This window comes from Budorcas taxicolor, chromosome 4 (assembly GCF_023091745.1).
Source record: "Budorcas taxicolor isolate Tak-1 chromosome 4, Takin1.1, whole genome shotgun sequence".
Taxonomy (NCBI): Eukaryota; Metazoa; Chordata; class Mammalia; order Artiodactyla; family Bovidae; genus Budorcas; species Budorcas taxicolor.
Genome location: NC_068913.1, coordinates 4,877,286 through 4,901,555, shown reverse-complemented (window position 1 = coordinate 4,901,555; position 24,270 = coordinate 4,877,286). Strand labels below are relative to the sequence as shown.

The 24,270-nt window shown below is 38.1% G+C and overlaps 1 pseudogene; it reads left to right on the top strand.

The window, feature by feature from the left end:
• Positions 1 to 12,950, top strand: part of LOC128046850 (3-beta-hydroxysteroid-Delta(8),Delta(7)-isomerase-like) — a 50,278-nt pseudogene extending 37,328 nt beyond the window's left edge.
• The last annotated feature ends 11,320 nt before the right edge of the window (positions 12,951 to 24,270 follow it).

Here is a 24,270-nt window from a genome sequence, read left to right as displayed (position 1 = left end):
CTGCAAATGTCTTCTTTCAATAGAAACTTAGATGATAATCTATTCCATGATTGGAAATTATTTCCCCTCTTTTTAAGAGTTTTGATCCATTGTGATTTGGCTTCCACCTTTGCTATCAGAGAGTTATCCTTTCCAGAGAATTTGTTCTGCTTCCTGGAAGATTTTGGACCAAAAAAAAAAAAAAAGTGTTCTAAAATTTTATAACACGATTCCATAGATTGTTACAGGCTTGTTTGTTTTGTTTTTCGTTAAAACTGTTTAAAAATTATTTGAATCATAGCACCCATTCTCAGGCTGTTGGTCAGGCACATTTACTGGGGGAAATCCTCACAACCTTACTCCTTCAACCTCAAGGGGATTCAGTACCTCTCAGCATGGGAACAGCTTCCAGAAATGACCTTCAGTATGCAGCTGGAAATTCATCATCTTTCATGTTTTCTCAATTGCCTTACCTCTCTTTATATATCATCCCCTCACCTGATGAAATCTCACCTTTTTTGTTTTATCTGCTTTTGAGCAGCTAAATTTTGCTATATTTAAAATCTCTAATGACTGCTTCACCCAGTCACGCAATTTTGTTTTATTTTTCCTAGAGAAGATTTTTTTTTCCTCTTCTCAAATCCCTTGATAATATCCTTTTCTTATCATTTGCACTGAACCTAGTGGATCCTGAAAATCTTTACACTCTCATCTTTCAGTAGTGATTAATTTTCTATTCTTATTCCTTTGACATTTCCCTCTTATTCTCTTTGTGTTTCTTTTCTTCCAACATTCCTGTTATTTAGATATTTAAACCAGACTTGAACTCATATCTTTAGTCTTCAATTTTCTTTATCTTTTTTAAAATTTTTAATCCTAAGATATTTTCTTCAGGTTCAGTTCAGTTCAATCGTTCATTTGTGTCAAACTCATTGTGACCACATGGATAGCAGCACGCCATGCCTCCCTGTCTATCACCAACTCCTGGAGTTTACTCAAACTCATGTCCATTAATTTGGTGATGCCGTCCAATCATCTCATCCTCTGTGATCCCCTTCTCCTTTTGCCCTCAGTCTTTCCCAGCATCAGGGTCTTTTCCAGTGAGTCACTTCTTCACATCAGGTGGCCAAAGTATTAGAGTTTCAGCTTCAGTATCAGTGCTTCCAATGAATATTAAGGAGTAATTTCCTTTAGGGCGGACTGGTTGGATCTCCTTGCAGTCCAAGGGAAACTCAAGAGTCTTCTCCAACACCACAGTTCAAAAGCATCAATTCTTCAGTGCTCAGTTTTCTTTATAGTCCAAATCTCACATTCATACATGACTACTGAAAACAACAACAACAACAACAACAACAACAAACAACATAGCTTTGACTAGATGGATCTTTGGCAAAGTAATGTCTCTGCTTTTTAATATCCTATCTAGGTTGATCATAATTTTTCTTCTAAAGAGTAATCGTCTTTTAATTTCAAGCATGCAGTCACCATTGGCAGTGATTTTGAAGCCCCAAAAGATAAAGTCTGTACCTGTTTTCATTGTTTTCCTATCTATTTGCCATGAAGTGATGGGACCAGATGCCATGATTTAGTTTTCTGAATGATGAGTTTTAAGCCAACTTTTCCACTCTCCTCTTTCACTTTCATCAAGAGTTTCTTTAGTTATTCTTTGTATCCTGCCATAAGTGTGGTGTCATCTGCATATCTGAGGTTTTTGATATTTCTCTCAGCAATCTTGATTTCAGCTTGTGCTTCACCCAGTCCAGCATTTCTCATAAGTTAAATTAGCAGGGTGACAATATGCAGCTTTGATGTACTCCTTTCCCGATTTGGAACCAGTCTGTTGTTCCATGTCTAATTCTAACTGTTGCTTCCTGACCTGCATACAGATTTCTCAGGAGGCAGGTCAGGTGTTCTGGTATTCCCATTTCTTGAAGAATTTCCCACAGTTTGTTGTGATCCACACAGTCAAAGGCTTTGGCATAGTCAAAAAATCAGAAGTAGATGCATTTCTGGAACTCTCACTTTTTCAGTGATTCAGTGGATGTTGACAATTTGATCTCTGGTTCTTCTGCCTTTTCTAAATCTAGCTTAAACATCTGGAAGTTCAAGGTTCACATACTGTTGAAGCCTGGCTTGGATAATTTTGACTATTACTTTGCCAGTGTGTGAAATGAGTGCAATTATGTAGTAGTTTGAGTGTTCTTTGGCATTGGCTTTCCTTGGGATTGGAATGAATACTGACCTTTTCCAGTCCTATGGCCACTGGTGAGTTTCCAAATTTGCTGGCATATTGAATGCAGCACTTTCACAGCATCATCTTTTAGGATTTGAAATAGTTCAACTTGGATTCCATCTTCTTCACTAGCTTTGTTCATAGTGATGCTTCCTAAGGACTTGACTTTGCATTCCAGGATATCTGGTCCTACGTGAGTGATCACACCATGGTGGTTATCTGGGCCATCAATATATTTTTTTGTATAGCTCTTCTGTATACTCTTACCACTTCTTCTTAATATCTTTTGCTTCTGTTAGGTCCCTACCATTTCTGTCCTTTATTGTGCCCATCTCTGCATGACATGTTCCCTTGGTATCTCTACTTTTCTTGAAGAGATCTGTAGTCTTATCCTAATTTTTTCCTCTATTACTTTGCATTGATCACTGATGAAGGTTTTCTTATCTCTCCTCGCTATTCTTTCGAATTCTGCTTTCAAATGGGTATATCGTTGCTTTTCTCCTTTGCCTTTCACTTCTCTTCTTTTCTCAGCTATTGGTAAGTCCTTCTCAGACAACCATTGTGCCTTTTTGCATTTTTTTTCCCTTGGGAATGTTCTTGATCACTGCCCTTGTACAATGTCACAAATCTCCATCCATAGTTCTTTAGGCACGCTGCCTATCAGGTCTAATCCCTTGAATCTATTTTTCACTTCCACTTTATAATTGTAAGGGATTTGTTTTAGGTCATACATGAATGGTCTAGTGGTTTTCCCTACTTTCTTCAATTTAACTCTAAATTTGGCATTAAGGAGTTCATGATCTGAGCCACAGTCAGCTCCTTGTCTTGTTTATGCTGACTGCATAGAGTTTCTCCATCTTTGGTTGCAAAGAATATAATAAGTCTGATTTTGTTATTGACCATCTGGGGATGTCCATGTGTACAGTCTTCTCTTGTGTTGTTGGAAGAGGGTATTTTCTATGATCAGTGTATTCTCTTTTCAAAACTCTATTAGCCTTTGCTTTTCTGAACTCTCCAGGTGGCTAGGTGCCCAATATGCTACTGGATCACTGGAGAAATAATTCCTGATGGAATGAAGAGATGGAACCAAAGCAAAAATAACACCTAGATGTGGATGTGACTGGTGATGGAAGTAAAATATGATGCTGTAAAGAGCAATATTTCATAGGAACCTGGAATGTTAGGTCCATGAATCAAGGCAAATTGGAAGTGGTCAAACAGGACATGGCAAAAGTGAATATCAACATTTTAGGAATCAGTGAACTAAAATGAACTGGAATGGGTGAATTTAACTCAGATGACCATTGTATCTACTACTGTAGGCAAGAATCCCTTACAAGAAATGGAGTATCTATCATAGTCAACAGGAGTCCAAAATGCAGTACTTGGATGAAGTCTCAAAAACAACAAAATGATCTGTTTATTTCCAAGGCAAACCATTCAATATCACGGTGATCCAAGTCTATGTGTAAACCAGTAATGCGGAAGAAGCTGAAGTTAAATGATTCAATGAAGACCTACAAGAACTTCTAGAACTAACACCCAAAAAAGATGTCCTTTTCATTACAGGGGACTGGAATGCAAAAGTAGGATATTTCCTTAGCTTTAATTTTTTTCTACCAAACTTTGAATTCCTGCCATGATACTTTTATTCCAAAACTCTCTTTTTATGTTTTATGTGTTTTACTTTATATTCTAAGGAAATCTTGTTTCATGGATGAAATATCTTATCTTACTGATATTTTGAGCATTGTATTTTTCTTTTCACTTCTGTAAGCGTCTCTGCCTTTTCTGTTTCCTCAGGGTACTTTTTGTTTTTGTTTGTTTTGGCCCTGTCTTTATAGTAGAAGTGTTACCTGCTCTCTGACTTTGTAGGAACGAATTGCTAAGACACATACTGGGGGCGGAGGTGGGGATGTGATGGTCTTAGTCAAATGTTGGTACTAATGTTAGTGAGTTAAGGCAAAGCCAAAGTGGTTTTTTGGAAATGACTAAAAATGATTAGTAGTTTTGAGTATTTTCTTTTGTAACTATTTATTAACCCAGAGTGGAATCTCATTCGATGTATACTTAGACTATAGTTTTTGCTTCTATCATCCTAGAAGACAAAAAAAAAAAAAAAAAGAGGGCTGGAGCGATCACCATTTAAACTCAGAACTCTGTCTCTGTCCTTAAATTCTTTTGTGCCTGGTGTGCCCAAGTCCAGCCCTCTCTATTTCAAATTCCCAAGAAAATAAAGTCCCCTTTTTTCTACCACTGTGGAACATCTACCTGGGTGCTTATGACTTGGGAATTTATTTAACTTAATCGTCCTTTTATAAAGAAGAGTCAGCAACATTCATCTTCATACATGTCTGGTGCCTCCATTTCTGAGGTTTAGGTGATGTTCTGCAAATGTGCCTCCCATAGCCTTTGCCCATGACGGGCAGTTAGGGTTCACTTTCCTCTAGTTTCCTGAGACAATTTCTAACATCCATCTACTTCCTCATCCCCACACTTTATTGATATTTGAGGGACTGTAATCCTCTTCTCAAGAATGCATTTTCCTTGAAGACTAAACCCTTCTAGTCCTCTGTGAAGTTTTGAGAGAAAGCAGGTAGAACATATTATTTCAAGCTACTGTTCAACCACAGTCATAAATATTCATACACCTCATAATTTTCTGCATAAAATATAAACGGCCCTGAACCTCAGCCAGCATCAAGTTAATGCAGGAAGTTTAAGTGTATCCAGTTGTGAACCTGCAACTTAGGTTCAGAAAACCAAATAGGCTTTCATACTGTAATAGGAAAGAACACATCTGACTCCATATTAGATCTGTTCTTTTTCCTGTGCTTAATCATGCTGCTTCTGCATCTTTTGTAAAAGCACTTTGCCTATAGCCTGAAATATACAGCAAGCCCATTCTTAAAGCCCTGACCTTCAAGAGTCCATTCATATAGAGACAAAAAAAGGTGCAGAACAGAGAGTAACATTGTCTTGTTGGAGGTTTACAGGAACATCCTGACCTGACCTAGGTGGATAGCTGCAAGAACAAAGGATTCCTGCACTAAGAACTTTGCAACAACCAACCACACCTCTCCCTCACTTTGCCTTTAAAAATGTCTTTTTGAAACCCTTCCCGGAGTTCGGGTTTTTTTAGCCACAAGCCACCCAATCCCATGGATGTCCTTCAATAAACTTTTCTCTTCTCCAAAATCTGACATTTTGATCTGTTGGATCTCACTGTGTGGGGGGCTCAGGAACTTGTGTTCATTAACAACATTGGACAGTTGGTATTTCTGAGTGTGTGTTTCCCAAGCCGGGTGAACCTGAAACTTTGGGGACAGGGTGCAGAAACCTGTGTTCACCAAGCTTCCATCTGGCTCAGGTACCAGCCTGCAGCTGCAAAGGTCATACTTTCTTGAATAAGTACATGGACTTTGTTTTTATACACTTTTCTGACACATGTTTGCTTGTCATTAGATTAGTGTTTCGATGGGATTTTATCTCTTTGCATACTGATATTATTTATTATGTGATATATTTTATTCCTTTAAAAATATTATATTTACTATTTGATGGAAGTTGCTAACCTCAGCCTGGTAGACTACAGTCCATAGGGTCTCAAAGAGTCAAACATGACTGAAAAACTGAGCATATATGCACACACACAGCTCCTAACCTTTTATGAATCTTCTTATTTGAGAATCCCTGATAATTTTCCCTGTCTTTTATAGGTTTGCAATTTGACACATTTTATCAGAATTTCTCCAGTTTCAGCTTATCATATCTCTTGTCAAGCAATTTAAATGATCATATTTACTTAGTATATATGTAGATAAATATAATTTTAATTTTTAATTCTCATAACAAAAAGCATCATATACCAAATATGTTTACCTTTATTTACTCACTCAATAATTTAAACAGCATTAGTACTGTTTCAAACATTAGGATAAATGTTGAATTTTGAACTCTAAATAATAGAGATAAATAGCTAAATATGGACCTTTCTTTAACATATCAGATATGATTGTTGCAGAAATTTAGAAGATTCATTTTAATATCTTGAACATTTCTTTTTCGTGGGAGAAAATATTGCTTAGGCCTTTATTATTACCACAAATTTGGGTGTCTCTCCAATAAAGAATTCTGTCCAAACTAGTGAATGCTCAAGTATACTTTGAGTCAGGAAATGAGAGAGATAGTATTTCTTCTTTGTAAACTTAATTTCAAACTGAACCAGAGAGAGAATAAAGCAAAATTAAAAATAAAATTGCATTTATTAATATTTTTCTAAATTATTCCATAATCATTCAGTTTTACTTTAGGAGGATTCACCAGCGGCTCAGCAGCAAAGAATCTGCCTAAAATGGAGGAGATGTGGATTTGTTCCCTGGGTCATGAAGATACCTTGGAGAAGGAAATAGCAACCCACTCCAGTATTCTTTCTCATCTAGGAAATCCCATGGACTAAGGAACTTGGTGGGCTACAGTCCATAGGGTCACAAAAGTACTGAACACAACTTAGCAATTAAACACTTAACAGAAAAAGTATTAAGGTATGATTATCTCAATATAAAATTGAGAAACAATAGAGATGAAGTAATAGAGATGAAAAAGAGGTCCTTTAATAGAATGAAAAAGATGCCTTAACTAGATACAACATAAAGAAAGCCACCAGGAAGAGATTCTAATGGAGGTGATGTCATAGTATAAGATAAGAACACTAGTGGGATATTATTATGCTAGTGATAATACAATTTACTGAACAAACTCCTTGAAACAACTGTGGCAAAAGTTTATGCAGATAAATTTATTGCATTAATACTTAAGGGACACATTCCAAAGTTGAATTAATAAAACAACAAAATCCGTACACTTAAAAAATGTTAGCTTCTCTCCTGTTTTGCCATCTTTTTTCTTTCTTGCACATGGGCACTAGTGAAAGATAATAATGCTATAAAACCTATTTTATAGCACAAAGAGATGACTGTATGTCATCAACCATGTTTTACAGCATGTGTCAGCCAAAGCTATTGTTGGATTGACTTACTTTATATTTCACATGGAACATATTTTAAAATTAAATAAATACTGCTGTTAGCATGAATCAATCTCAGAGAGCCAAGGAAATGTGTTTCCTATATCTGAAAAAAAACATCCATTTTTCGTGAAGGCATAGTATGGTTGTCTTTGCTGAAAAGTGTCTGCTGCTGCTGCTGCTGCTGTTAAGTCGCTTCAGTCGTGTCTGTCTCTTAGCGACCCCATGCACTACAGCCTACCAGGCTCTTCCGTCCATGGGATTTTCTAGGCAAGAGTACTGGAGTAGGGTGCCATTGCCTTCGCCAAAAGGTGTCTAGTCTTGCTTTTCTCTTCATAGGTAACCCTAGATTAGAGGTGGCTTAGAAAATAATTTAATGTACTTTGTCAAGTACCCTTAAGTGTTAGGAAATATCATTAAATCTGAAATGGATTATTAAGTCCCTTGTCTTTATATTACTTGTCTGATAGCTAAAGCAACTAGAATGGTTTACACTGCTATTCCTCTTATAATTGGAAAATTGCAAACATCTGTGTGAGTAGTGTAAACATGTTTCAAAATCTCCTATCAACTTAAAGAGATACTCATCTCCTAGGAGAACAGTAAGCATCTGGATACAAATGCTACATTGTGTATACTGTGAACATTCTCAAGTGGTTAGGTGATCTACCCAAAATAAATATTTAAAGAAAAGAAAAAAAAAAAGCATATATATATATATATGTGTGTGTGTGTGTGTGTGTGTGTGCATGATTCAAAAAGATGTGAGTCAAATCAATAAATTTGACTTCTGGCCCATTAATTAATTAACCATGTAATATTCAAGAGTTGTTTTGTTCTGTCTTATCTGTTGGTTTAAAGAGGAGTATTATCATGATGCTGAAGTTAGACCACACAATTTTTCAGGACCAGTTACTCTCCATCTCTGTTACTATTTTACTTCATGGTTGCCCCTAACTTTAACCAAATATATACTGTATCATTTCATTTTAACTCATGAATAAGTCAGGGTCCTGACAGACACAGAGGGTATACTCAAAACAGGTGACTCAAAGTGAGTCAAGTAACTGGAGTCAAGTAAACATGAATCAAGTCACAAAGGTGTGGGCAGGACATAGGAAAATGAGAAAAGAACTATATTCTGGACTATTCAATCTGGATCATTACCATTCCTAGATCAAGAGGAAAAAACAGAGGACATAGTCATTGGAACACAGCAAGAGAACGGTAAGAGGATTAAAGTGGAGAAAGAGAATAGATATTAGAATTATTGCATATCACTCCCTTTCTTTTGACAAACCTCAGAGAAAGAAGAAATAAAAAAAATGACCCATACAGATCTGCTTCCCAGAGCGTGAGGAGGAAAGATAACCATTCTTAATTATATCTTGTGTGTGGACCTAATTCACCATATCTCAGCTTTTCATAATTGTTCAACTTTTCATCTCTGGTTTAACTCTTAGTTGGAAAATTATTTCCATAGTTTACATACTTGGAAATGGTAGCATAGTTATGCATTTACGATAGGGCATCAGTTCAGTTCCGTTCAGTTGCTCAGTGGTGTCCGACTCTTTGTGACCCCATGAATCACAGCATGCCAGTCCTCCCTGTCCATCATCAACCCCCAGAGTTCACTCAGACTCACGTCCATTGAGTCAGTGATGCCATCCAGCCATCTTATCCTCTGTCGTATGCTTCTCCTCCTGCCCCCAATCCCTCCTAGCATCAGAGTCTTTTCCAATGAGTCAACTCTTCGCATGAGGTGGTCAAAGTACTGGAGTTTCAGCTTCAGCATCATTCCCTCCAAAGAAATCCCAGGGCTGATCTCCTTCAGAATGGACTGGTTGGATCTCCTTGCAGTCCAAGAGACTCTCAAGAGTCTTCTCCAACACCACAGTTCAAACGCATCAATTCTTTGGTGCTCAGCTTTCTTCACAGTCCAACTCTCACCTCCATACATGACCACTGGAAAAACCATAGTCTTGACTAGATGGACGTTTGTTGGCAAAGTAATGTCTTTGCTTTTGAATATGCTATTTAGGTTGTCCATAACTTTTCTTCCAAGGAGTAAGCGTCTTTTAATTTCATGGCTGCAATCACCATCTGAGTGATTTTGGAGCCCCCCAAAAAATAAAGTCTGACAGGGTTTCCACTGTTTCCCCACCTATTTCCCATGAAGTGATAGGAACAGATGCCATGAACTTCGTTTCCTGAATGTTGAGCTTTCAGCCAACATTTTCACTCTCCTCTTTCACTTTCATCAAGAGGCTTTTTAGTTCCTCTTCACTTTCTGCCATAAAGGTGGTGTCATCTGCATATCTGAGGATACTGATATTTCTTCCAGCAATCATGACTCCAGCTTGTGCTTCTTCCAGCCCAGTGTTTCTCATGATGTACTCTGCATAGAAGTTAAATAAGCAGGGTGACCATATACAGCCTTGACGTACTACTTTTCCTATTTGGAACCAGTCTGTTGTTCCATGTCCAGTTCTAACTGTTGCTTCCTGACCTGCATATGAGTTTCTCAAGAGGCAGGTCAGGTGGTCAGTTATTCCCATCTCTTGAAGAATTTTACACAGTTTGTTTTGATCCACAGTCAAAGGATTTGGCATAGTCAATAAAGCAGAAATACATGTTTTTCTGAAACTCTCTTGCTTTCCCCATGATCCAGCGGATGTTGGCAATTTTATCTCTGGTTCCTCTGCCTTTCCTAAAACCAGCTTGAGCATCAGGGAGTTCACGGCTCATGTATTGCTGAAGCCTGGCTTGGAGAATTTTGAGCATTACTTTACTAGCGTGTGAGATGAGTGCAATCGTGCGGTAGTTTGAGCATTCTTTGGCATTGCCTTTCTTTGGGATTGGAATGAAAACTGATCTTTTTCAGTCTGTGGCCACTGCTGAGTTTTCCAAATTTGCTGGCATATGGAGTGCAGCACTTTCACAGCATCATTTTTCAGGATTTGAAATAGCTCCACTGGAATTCCATCACCTCCATTAGCTTTGTTCTTAGTGATATTTTCTAAGGCCCATTTGACTTCATTTTCCAGGTTGTCTGTCTCTAGGTGAGTGATCACACCATCGTGATTATCTTGGTCGTGAAGATATTTTTTCTTATAGTTCTTCTGTGTATTCTTGCCACCTCTTCTTAATATCTTCTGCTTCTGTTAGGTCCATACCATTTCTGTCCTTTATCGAGCCCATCTTTCCATGAAATATTCCCCTGGTATCTCTAATTTTCTTGAAGAGATCTCTAGTCTTTCCCATTCTTTTGTTTTCCTCCATTTATTTGCACTGATCGTGCTTTCATTCTTACATATGCCTTTATAATCAACAGGTAAGGTCAACCGATTGTTTACAGCATGTTTGTTTATAAACAATAAGATAAATACAACTAAGAGCTGTGATTGAACCACTTGGTGTGATATGAGGCCTCAGTCTGCTTCTCCATACACCATTTATCCCTCTCTCGGATGACACAGATGGGAAAGCTGAGACCCCAGGAGGATCAAGCAAGACTGCAGGGCTGTCATGGCCAATAGCTGGTAGAGGAGGCTTTGAAGATGTATGAATACTGTTCCAAATTTATGCCCAAAGATTCAGTGCCATATAGAGTTGGCTGCTGCTCTACTAGAAAAATCTGCACTGCTTAGTATTCAAGACAACCAGGGAGGCATTGCAATATTCTTAGCCTGAAAAACTACTTATCTTACACAAATCCAACTATTTCCAAAAGAAATGGAAGAAGTAAGGTTTATCTTCTATCACTCAGGTTTTGTTAGCATCCTTTCCCACTAAACAGCTTTAGATTGACAAGTCACAGATCAGAGCTTGCTCTATCCCTTGCACACTTTATTTAGAAGGTGATTTGCATACATAATTTACATAAATCTGCATAATTACGTTCTTTTGATGGTCCAGAAATGGATTTCTGTAATCAGGAAACAGCTCTCAGGATCTCTTTGTTAATGGCACCATGTACACTTGTACCCTCTGTGAAATCACTTTTTAAAAGAAAAACATTATTTTGGTAATTTTAATTAATGCACTGGAATATAACCATCTTCATGCTGAGGTCAGAGTGTCCTAGGAAGACAAGGATCACGTGGTACTAGAAAAATTCTGTCTGCGTGCCCTCCCCCTTCTCTTTCCATTGGAAAGATCCATTATCCACAAGAGGATCTAGGCACTCTGGGGAAATTTGTCTTCTACCTGAGTGAAGACTGTCTCAGCATTGTCAAGCTAATCTTTCTCTCTGCCCAGCAAGAGGGGCCCTGCCCTGAGAGCAGTGCCTTATGTGTTTCTGCTTATTATAAACATTCCCAAAATAAGTTCACCAAAGCACACACTTGTATCCTTTACTGGGTCCAGCTCAGGAGACCCACCTTTCTATGTGCTCTCTCTTTCAGCAGTGTCATAGCTTCAGGGAAAGGCTTTGACAAGGTTCCACCCCTGCTTCTTTGAAATACAAGGTGACATGTAGCTAGAAGATAGATAGACCACATCCTCTTTATCCATTCATCACTTGATGGACATTGACTATCATAAATAATTCTGCAATGAACATTGGGATGTATATCTTTTTCAATTGTAGTTTTCCTTCAGCGACATGGATGGACCTACAGATTATCACACAGGGTGAAGTAAGCCAGATGAAGAAAGATGAATATCTTATGATATCATTTACATTTGGAATTTTTAAAGTGATACAAATTAACTTATATACAAAACTGCAACAGACTCACAGACATAGAAAACTTATGGTTACCAAAGGGGGAAAGAAAAATCGGGATAAATTAGGTTGTTGAGATTAACGTATACCCACTACTGTAAATAAAATTGATAAACAACAAGGCCCTACTGTATAACACAGTGAGCTTTACCCAGCATCTTGTAATAATCTATAATGGGAGAGAATCTGAGTCACTTTGCCTCACACCTGAAACTAATATAACACTGTAAATCAACTGCACTTCAATTTAAAAAAAAAAATAGGTTTTCTTGCAGGTTGGTTGCAGGCTTACAAAGACACGACCACCAGTCCTGTGCACCCATTCTGGCCTCTGGGCCTGAGGCTGGACAACTCTGTGACTAATGACTGTGCCACCTGACAGATCCTGGCTGGCCTCTTCTCTGTCTCTGAGTCTCAGTTGTGACCACGTGGCTGTTGTCAGGGTATGTTGTGGTTGTCTCACTGGAGGCTTCACAGAGACTGTCCCTGTGCTGGTTTGCAATATGTGGGTTCGTTCACTTGGTGATTGAAAGCTGGTTCAGCCTCTGCTACGTGGACCTTCTTGAAGACTAAACCATCTTATCTCAACTCTGGAAAGAGTATGCCAAGGGAGACAGCCAATATGTCCTGAATGATAACTTCATGATATGCATGGAGACCATCACGGTTTAGCTGTGGGGACCACTCAGCCTATGGATGGAGATCACTTTTCTCCACCAGCAACCCCTCCACTTTGTCCTACAGCTTGTGGTCTCTGTGGGTCAGGTATATGGAGATGTGCTCTACTTCCTGATGGAGTACCATGATGGATTCCAGCACGAGGAGCTGGGACACCCACTCGACTTCTGGTTTTACTTTGTCTTCTTGAATGCCCCGTGGCTGGTGCTGCCTGGACTCCTCATACTGGCTTCCATAAAGCAACTTGCTCATGCCCAGAGCATACTGGTGCCAAAGCCCCCAAAGCTAAGAGCAAGAAGAACTAAAGAGTGATGGGCTAGGCTTAAACACTGGCTATTGAGGAACTTTCCACCTGCCAGAAGATTCCAATCCTTGCTCCCACAGGTTGGAAGGACAAATTGAATTGACCTGTCAATCTCAGGTTGATGGGTGGGCAGTGGGAAGAAAAGGGCTGTGTGGAGCCACTGTCAGCAGCCAATGGGACAAGGGTACAAGAGAACATAGGAAGTCTGTGATAGGGATAATTTTTTAAATCAGGAAATATAGGTCTTGACCCTAAAAAAGAAAGAAAGAAAGAAATGCTAGGTGACACATTGGAAGGCCCTGAGGCTGCTGATAAAGATCACAGACTCCAAATGAAGGGAAGCCTATGGAATGGGAATAACCTAGAGGAAGAGCTGGCTGGTGAGCTTGCTGAGATTCCTCCCACAAATCCACTGACAACTGAGCACAGACCACAGATCCCTGCAACATACCAAGGGAGCTTCCTTACCCAGACCGTAAAGGGTCCATTTTATGCAGTCTTTCCTGGTCCAGTTTGGAATTCTGGAGGTGACCAGTGATAGTGTGGATTCACACTGTTACTCAGGGCTGCAGAGGATCATGCAAGATAAAGCCATTCCATTTTCTCCCAATTCTCATTTATGTGTGAATTCAGAGGTCATGTGCGTGAACCATGAAACTGATTGCCCTCATTGACAACTAGATGGATGCAATAGTTTTACTCATAAAATTACTTCCAATGTTTGATTTTTTTTTCTAATAGTCACTCTTTTCTTTTCTTTTTAATTTTATTTTTTCTGGTCTCTCCACACAGCTCAAAGGATCTTGGTTCTCCCACCAGGGACTGAACCTTGTTAGTGAAAGCACAGAGTCCTAATCACTAGACTGCCAGGGGATTTCCTAACCTTTGGTTGTTTTAAAAACCTAAATAAATTGAAGCATTATTTAAATATTATAATCATAATTTATACCTATATAATATGTATTCACCTTTTTTTTAAAGCAAAATGTGAGATATCATTGACAGACAATAACTGCACATATTCTGATGTACAATCTGAACAGTTCCCATATATATATATATATGTTTATGAACACAGTACCATCTTCAAGAACACCATATTGATCGATTTCAAAAGGTTCCTTACGTGAAATATACTCCCCTCTTCCAGTGCCCCAGAAACCGTGAGGTTTCCCAGTCTGGTCACTGGGAAAAGGCACCCTTCTTGGATTTTTGTGAGCACCACATCATATTAACTCTCATCCTATTGGAGGATACTTGCCAGGACCCTAGGTAGTTTGTTCATGGTGCAGCTGCATAGGAGACGGTGATTTTCTGAATTGCTGGTAGTCTCTCTGTGAAACTCTTTTCTCCCCATCAGCATAGCAGGAGAACTCAGCCTGGTTTTCTGGGCCCTGCTTGCCCACTGAGCCCTCCCCTCTCTCATTGTGCTTGTGGTGAGCCAGATAGACACTGTTGGACTGCTTCAGTCAGTGTTCCCCTCCTAGGGATCACTGGCTGGCCTTGTCCAATATCCAGTGTTTTTAAAATCTGTGTTTTAAATGTATTTTTTTTCCTTTTGCTTCAGATAGGACAGTTCATCTAGCCCCTCTTATTCCATTTTAGCCAGAAGCAACCTGCATTTTAATTTTACTAGATAATTTTGTATATTTATGACTTTAATAATGTGAAAATATTTATAAAAGTATTATTTTCCATTTCAATTTACCCTTATGAAGTTATATTCTGACTTATCCCTTTAAATACAATTACACTTAGATTTTAAATTCTTAAAATCATCACTGACAATATCTCAGAAATTATGTGAACATTTTGATACTAATTATAGCATTGGTGAGTTTGTTGAAATGAGGACAAGAAAATAAATCTTGTGGAGTAAAAATAAATAATATGATTTATGAATGTCTTTAATTTAATTATCGCTCATTCAATCATTGTCAGTTCAGGATCTGGGACTTGGCTACAATCCAGTCATCCTTTTCTATTTTAGCCATTTTCAATCCTAAAAAACTGTAGCTTAATAGACATTACTTAATTTTGTCACTGAGAATGTATCTCTGATGAGCAGAATGACAGAGAACATTGTCTTCATCAATGTGCAAACATGCTTTGTATCTATGTGCAGTGGTCAGACACGCAGGGCGCCATCCTCCATGTGTGCCCTCCTCTGCCCAGGCTCAATAGAGGGGTAGTGCCATCTCAGGCTTCATCCACCCACTCCCTAACCTGGCTCCCTTTATGGGCTCTGGCATGGATTCTGAACAATGAAAGCTCTCCCTCTAAATCTGGGGTTACCTTGCTTCTACAGTTTTTGAAGGACTTCATTCTTACCTGTGGCCTAGTTTCATGGTTTTTGTTCTTATTGTGAGTGATAAAAGGAATGTTCACATATTGAGGTTTTGGGGCAATCATTTTGACTTATACATGAGTTAACTTGAATATCATGCCTGCTTGTGGTCTATTAAAAATTCGCTGTACATCTACTTTAATATTAAGGAAAGGCATACTCACCAGAAGTAAAATATGTCCATGTTAACAATAAAGATTCAGCTCCTTCCTTCCTGGGATGCTTATGCTGATCCTTTGATAAGATGCCCCACCCAGGTGCCAAGGCCATGCTGTGCACGTACAGGTCTAATGTTTGATTGTTAAATCTTGACATCCTGATTGGTGTAATGTTCTTTGTTCCAACAAGATATAAAATTGTGCTGAAAAACATGCTTCTCCAGAGAAGTCTATCAGAGTACTCTGGGCTATAGTCCTCAGTTTGGCTCAAATAAAACTCTTTTCTATTCCCAGTATAGATTGTTAATTATATATTATTATTTTCATTGACAAGGTCTAGAAAGACTCCCTGATTATGGTTCCCAGTTACTTGGATCTCTGCATTCTTGCACGGGCATGTTCAGTCACTTCAAGAGTGTCCGATTCTCTGCGAACCTATGGGCTTAGCCTACCAGGCCCCCCTGTCCATGGAGATTCTCCAAGCAAGAACACTGGAATGGGTTTCCATGTCCTCCATCAGGGGGTCTTACTAACCCAGGGGCTGAGTTGTGTCTCTTGTGTTTCCAGCAATGGCAGGTGGGTTCTTCACCACTAGATCCACTTGGGAAGCCCAGGACAACTCTTGGCCATTCTGTTATCATGGATATACATCCCACTGTGGGCTAAGTAGTATTATTTTATTGAAAAATCCATTAGTACAAAATCAATCCCTAAATGCAACAGATTAAAATATCAATGTTCAATTGTACATTGTGTGAAAAAATAAGCCCTGAGGAAGTTATAAAATAATGAAAATCATATAGAACAACATTCACATTATTCAGTGATTTTCCTATTTATCAAGACTAATCCTTGGAATTCTTTTTATTTCCTTTTTTTTTTTTTTTTGGTCTCTGTTAAATAACCTGGGCATAGATGATCAATAAGTCCTTTCAGCTCGTTTACAAAGTATTTCTAGACTCTCTCCTCTTCTCTTTATATCCACTGCTATCTCCAAGTCCATGCCACTTTTGCTGCCTTTTCTCACGTGGGATTATCACTCTGGTCTTCAAACTATTTGTGATTTTACCCTGGTTTTTCTATGTGTATTTCACATAGCAGCAGTATAAGCCACCAGATAAGACAACTGGCTAAATTTGAAAGAGATGAAAAAGAATGTATTTTAAGTATAAATATGTCCCAAATATGTCACGAGATATATTATGTTCTGTATTTTTATTTGCTAAATCTAGCAACACTAAACCAAAAGAAAAATCTTTATCTTAATGTGAAACAGATTATGGGTTTCCTTTGTGTTTCTGCTAGTAAAGAATCTACCTGCAATACAGAAAACACCAGTTTGATTTCTAGAGGGCGATGGTCCTCTGGAGAAGGATGGACTACCCACACCAGTATTCTTGGGCTTCCTTGGTGGCTCAGATGGTAAAGAATCTCCCTGCGCTGCGGGAGACCTGGGTTTGATCCCGAGTTGTGAAGATCCCCTGGAGGAGGACATGGCAACCCATGCCAGTATTCTTGCCTGGAGAATCCCATGGACGGGGGAGCCTGGCCAACTACAGCCCATGGGGTCACAAAGAGTCGGATACGACTGACCGACTAAGCGCAGCACAATAGAGTCTTTTCATTGAATTTAGAATAATGTATCATTATCTTCAAGATTCCATGTGATGTAATATCCAAATCTAACCCTGTCATTTTTCTCTCAATCACTACTTTCCAAATGTACTAGCCTTTCTTTTCCTTTAAGTTGCCAGATTTGTTCGTGATAGAGCACATTTGTATTTGCAGCTCTCTTTGGCTGGCATGTTCCTCTTTCATGAAGAATACCATAGGGCTACTTTCTTCTTACAATGCAAGCTCAAGTTCAAAGATCTCCTTACCAGACAAGATACTCCATGGTTCATGAGTGAGCTTTTTCTTATGATTCTACACTGTTTCTTTATAGTGTCTGTTATAACCCAAATTTGTAGTATTTTGTGTGTGTGTGTGGAATAATTTACTAATTTATTTATTTACTTTTATTACCCATCTCCACCACTACCTTGAACATCTCTTTTATACAAATGAGGAATGAATATGATATTTAGGGAACTTTTTTTTTTTAAGAAAGAGTGAGATTACTGCATTAGATAAATATAAATCTGGTAAATGTCTTATAGAGCAAGACACCCATAACCTTTGTTTGATGTTACCATTTCTACAAAACAAAAATAAGTTAATACGTCACTTCACACTGTCTGGAATATATCCAAACAGACGATAACAAGTCAAACACAGAAGTAAACTGGTTGGCCTTGTTAAACAATACTCCAGTTTGTCAGTGAAAAGTCACATTGTACTGTCTTTTCTCTTATTTCCAAATTTTTGATAATTTTCTTCAACTCAGTGACTTTTTTTTTAATTTATTTATTTATTTATTTTTTAATTTTAAAATCTTTAATTCTTACAGAGTGAAGTAAGCCAGAAAGAAAAACACCAATACAGTATACTAACACATATATATGGAATTTAGAAAGATGGCAATGACGACCCTGTATGCAAGACAGGAAAAAAGACGCAGCTGTGTATAATGGACTTTTGGACTCAGAGCGAGAGGGAGAGGGTGGGATGATATGGGAGAATGGCATTCTATCATGTATACTATCATGTAAGAATTGAATCGCTAGTCTATGTCTGACACAGGATACAGCATGCTTGGGGCTGGTGCATGGGGATGACCCACAGAGATGTTATGGGGAGTGAGGTGGGAGGGGGGTTCATGTTTGGGAACACATGTAAGAACTCAGTGACTTTTATACTTGAATGGCAAGTCATTCTGTGTCTTTATCATCTAGTAAGAAATGGAAGGGTGGAAAAAGTCAGATAATGGTCATGAGACACCCTCTATTTGATCCATAGAGATTATTATTAGACAAATGTCAGTACTCCCTAGGATTTGGTGAGAAATTGAAGTTACAATAATGTAATAATTAATGCAAAGGTCTTTGCCAGAGTGGAAGGAATATTTGTTAGAATTCATTTATATCAGCACTATAAGTTTAACTTGAAAATAGTAGTCAGTTCTAATGTTAGAAAACAATAAGTCTCTCAACATTCTTTTTCAAAGCAGGTAAAATAATGAGGATGTCCTTGAGCCAAAAGCAAATTTTCCTTTAAAGCCAAACTTATAGATACTTGGTAAAGGTAATCTAAAGGTAAAAAATGTAGTTAAATAGTCTGTTTAATTTAGTAATTTAATTTTCATTGAAGTATAGTTGGTTTATAAAGCTCTGTTAGTTTTTCAGGTGTTCAGCAAAATGATTAAATATAGATACGTGTGTGTGTGTGTGTGTGTGTGTGTATGTGTGTGTGTGTATACATATATATATATATATACACACACATATTCTTTTTCAGATTATTTTCCTTTACATGTTATTACAAAATATTGAATATACTCCCCTAGGCTCTACAGTAGGTTCTTGCTTATCTGTTTTATACACAGTAGTGTGTATGTGCTAATCATAAACTCCTAATTTATCTTTCTTCCCCTTACCCCTTGGTAACCAAAAGTTTGTTTTCTATGTCTTTGAATTTTTTTTTAATTAATTCATTAGAATTTTAATGAAATGTTATTTCTGCCTGTCCAGCTGCTCTTACTGCATCTATGGCTAGCCACTGGGGACAGCCATACAGTGGTGGAAGCATAAAGAGGAAAAATAAGTCATCGCTTTCCTGTCAAAAAGCAGCTAAATAGAAGCTTTGGGTTTAGGGAGTGCATGGAAGGTGACAAAAAAGGAAAATAACTCACACAGTGCTTTCTGTATGATGAGAGTCAGTTAAGCTGAAGACTTTAGCAGCAGTGCAAGCTAACAGGTGTCTCTAAAAGCAACTGTCTGAAGTTGCAATTTAGACTCATTCATGTTTAAGAGAAATGGTATTAGTCACAAAATCTCCTTCTTTGTTCATGTCAAAATAATTGAGCATTTTCCCTAAAATTGCTAGTGTTGAACAAGCTCTTATGAAATTTAAAGAACTGAGAATAGGCATGATTTACAAGGGTTTTCTTTCCTTGTTATTAGCACAAATCAATTTTGCAAAGCTGCACACTAAAACTAAGAGTGTCTATAGAATTTTGCAAGTGGAGTCCTAATAAAAATCCTAAAGATTATGCTCTTAACATTCACTAGCTGGCCCATCCATCCCAGCCTTTATTCTCACAGCTCCAGCCAGGTCCAATACGGCTCAGAGGGCATTTGATTCAAAGAGAAGTCAGTTTTACTGAAATTGAAAATCCAAAGTAAGGTTTAGCATTCTTTCTTAACTATCTGTTACTGGAAATCATAGCAGCTCTTAAAAATGAAAACCAGCCACATTATTACATGATTTTGGTTATATGACCATTAATTACCTAGATACCATTGTTTAATATAAATTTATTCATTTTAATTGAAGGTTAATTGCTTGAGAATGGCATTGAAACATGTATAATATCATATATGAAACAAATCGCCAGTCTAGGTTTGATGCCTGATACTGGATGCTTGGGGCTGGTGCACTGGGACAACCCAGATGGATGATACGTGGAGGGAGTAGGGAGGGGGGTTCAGGATGGGGAACACGTGTATACCTGTGGTGGATTCATGTTGATGTATGGCAAAACCAATACAATACTGTGAAGTAGATACCATTTGTATAAGATTATTTCCATTAAAAAATGAGAAATTTAAGCAGTTCAGAATGAAACACATTTCTCTCTTAAAATTTATTTCCAGTCCCAGGAGGGCTCAGTGACAATGGGTTTCTTTTAATGATGACCACAAGGCCGAAAGATCAACAATGTACAATAGTGAAAATGGGTAAGTACAGGGAATGTCCAGTCTGGAAAAGTGTGTGTTAAAGGAACCCCCAAAGCCCCCAAAGTTCCCGAAGGACTGTCGTCAGGGAGAAAATGGAAATAATTTACAAGCATTGAGACTTGTAAGGGAAAAATTTCAACCTTGTAACATCTGAGGGTTCAGAAATTATATTCCCATCACAGGAGGTGAAACTGATTAGAAACTAGAAGTTTCTTAATGAGATATCTAAGCTGGACAATGTACCTCCAGGTCTACCAATGGACATAACCTCTGATTCTGGAAAATGCCAAGGGTAGAGAAAAAAAATGGCATCATCACAGAGTGAAAGAAGCTGAATGAGAAGACCCTCAAGGTCAATGTCCCCAGGGTCCCGGAAATGTTCTAGTCTGTACCGCACTTCCTTTGCTTTTATGAACTCTACAAGACTTTTACCAACTCCAAACATTTTAAAGATATTTTTTGGATAATGATTATTCATGATTAATCAATTTTTAAAAGCCATTTGTATGAAGTATGTTGTAGGAAAACATACACATCAAGTTCTTCAATTAATCTATATTTAAATAGCATATATGGGTGAAAACTGTAGCTTCCAAAAACTGAAAATTGAGTATGAATGGCAGTCGTTTAGCTATCTGATTCTCAAGTTTGCATTTATAATGTAGGGTTAATGATGACAAATTGAACATGAGACTGTGAAATTTACGTATATATAAAGCACCAAACAGAGTGATTTTTAATCAGTAGGCTCAATTAATGAAATCTATTATTATGAAGCATTATGTTATTGCATACTTTGCAATAATAATGGTCATTTGTGTATTTTGTGTGAGGTCCAGAAAACCATCCATAAAGCACCATCTACATATTGTGTGAATGTTACATTAATTTTAGACTATGTAATTCAGAAGGAAATAAAACAGACTGATTGGGTAATAAAAAATTAAATAAAACTCCAAAGTGCACCTTAGTTAAAATGATCAATTTTTCTTCATTACTCAGTATCTTTGCCTCATATTTCAACTTCTAACTTAAGAAAATGATAAATATATTACAATATGACTGCTGTTATATTTCTTGCCTGGAAAGTCCCATGGACGGAGGAGCCTGGTGGGCTACAGTCCACGGGGTCACTAAGAGTCAGACACGACTGAGCGACTTCACCTTCACTTCTCACTTTCATGCACTGGAGAAGGAAATGGCAACCCACTCCAGCGTTCTTGCCTGGAGAATCCCAGGGACGGGGGAGCCTGGGGGGCTGCCGTCTATGGGGTCGCACAGAGTCGGACACGACTGAAGTGACTTAGCGGCAGCAGCAGCTGTTATATTGATTTACAAAAATTGCTATGAAAATTCAGATAAAGAAGCCTCTGATTTTTTTTTTTCCTGGTTAAAAATGTCTATTGACCAGGTGGTATTTTTTTTTTTTAATTTTTATTTTATATTTCAGGGTAGTTGAATAACAATGTATTAACAGTTTCAGGATACTGGTCAAGAGATACGTGAAGTACAGCCAAATTTGGCCTTGGGGTACAGAATGAAGCAGGGAAAAAGCTAACAGAGTTTTGACAAAAGAACACTTTGGTCATAGCAAACACCCTCTTCGAACAACACAAGAGAAAACTCTTCACATGGACGTCACCAGAAGGTCAATACTGAAATCAGATTGAATATATTATTTGCAGCCAAAGACAGAGAAACTCTATACACAGCAAAAACAAGACCAGAATTTGGCTGTGGCTCAGATCATGAACTCCTTATGGGCAAATTCAGACTGAAATTGAAGAAAGTAGGGAAAACCACTAGACCATTCACATATGACCTAAACCAGATGCCTTATGATTATACAGAAGAAGTGACGAATAGACTCAAGGGATTAGATCTGCTAGACAGAGTAGCTGAAGAACTATGAGCAGATATTTGTGACATTGTACAGAGGGCAGTGATCAAGACCATCTCCAAGAAAAATAAATGCAAAAAGGAAAAATGGTTGTCTAAGAAGGTCTTACAAATAGCTAAGGAAAAAGAGAATCTAAAAGCAAAGGAGAAAACGAAAGATATACCCATTTGAATGCAGAGTTCCAAGAAATAGCAAGGAGAGATAAGAAAACCTTCCTCAATAATCAATGAAAGTAAACAGAGGGAAAAAATAAAATGGGAAAGACTGGATATCTCGTCAAGAAAATTACAGATACCAAGGGAATATTTCATGCAAAGATTGGCACAATAAAGCACAGAAATGGTATGGACCTAACAGAAGCAGAAATATTAAGAAGAGGTGGCAAGAATACACAGAACTATACAAAAAAGATCTTCATGACCCAGATAATCATGATGGTTTGATCACTCACCTAGAGCCAGATATTCTGGAATGCAAAGTCAAGTGGACCTTAGAAAGCATCACTACGAACAAAGCTAGTGGAGATGATAGAATTCCAGTTGAGGTATTTCAAATAGTGAAAGATGATGTTGTGAGAGTGCTGCATTCAATATGTCAGCATTTTTTGAAAACTCAGCAGTGGCCACAGGACTGAAAAAGGCTAGTTTTCATTCCAATACCAAAGAAAGGCAATGCCAAAGATGTCCAAACAGCCACGCAATTGCACTCATCTCACACACTTGCAAATTAATGCTCAAAATCCTCCAAACCAGGCTTCAACAGTACGTGAACATGAACTTCCAGATGTTCAAATTGGATTTAGAAAAGGCAGAGGAACCAGAGATCAAACTGCCAACATCCGCTGGATCATAGAAAAAGCAAGAGAGTTCTAGAGTAACATCTACTTCTGCTTTTTGGACTACAACAAAGCCTTTGACAGCATGAGTCACAACAAACTGTGAAAATTTTTTAAAAAGATGAGAATACCGGACCAACTGACCTGGCTTCTGAGAAATCTGTATGGAGGTCAAGAAGCAACAGTTAGAACTGGACATGGAACAACAGACTGGTTCCAAATAGGGAAAGGAGTGTGTCAAAGCTGTATATTGTCACCCTGCTTATTTAATTTATATGCAGAGTACATCATACCAAATGCTGGGCTGGATGAAGCACAAACTGGAATCAAGATTGCCGGGAGAAATATCAATAACCTCAGATATGCAGATGACACCACACTTATGGAGGAAAGCAAGGAACTAAACAGCCTCTTGAAGAAAGTGAAAGAGGAGAGTGAAAATGTTGGCTTAAAACTCAACCATCAGAAAACTAAGATCCAGTCCCATCACTTCATGATGAAGAGATGGGGAAATAATGGAAACAGTGAGAGACTTTATTTTGGGGGTCTCCAGTCATGGCTTGTGACTGCAGCCATGAAATTAAAAGATGCTTACTTCTTGGAAGAAGAGCTAGACCAACCTAGACAGCATATTAAAAAGCAGAGACATTACTTTGCCAACAAAGGTCCATCTAGTCAAGGCTATGGCTTTCCCAGTAGTCATGTATGGATGTGAGAGTTGGACTATAAAGAAAGCTGAGGGCTGAAAAATTGATGCTTTTGAACTGTGGTTTTGGAGAAGACTCTTGAGAGTCCTTTGTACTGCAAGGAGATCCAACCAGTCCATCCTAAAGGAAATTAGTCTTGAATATTCATTGGAAGGACTGATGCTGAAAATGAAACTCCAATACTTTGGCCACCTTATGTGGAAATCTGACTCATTGGAATAGACTCTGGTGCTTTGGAAGATTGAAGGTAGGAGGAGAAATGGATGACAGAGAATGAGATGGTTGGATGGCATCACCATCTCAGTGGAAAAGTGTTTGAGTAAGCACTAGGAATTGGTAATGGACAGGGAAGCCTGGTATGCTACAGACCATGGGGTCACAAAGAGTTGGACACAACTGAGTGACTGAAATGTACTGAACTGAACATTTTCAGGTATACAATGCTTCAGCTAGACATATACATGTATCTATTTTTTTTTTCATATTCTTTTCCCTTTGAGTCATTACATAACATTGAACAGACTTTCTTGTGCAAT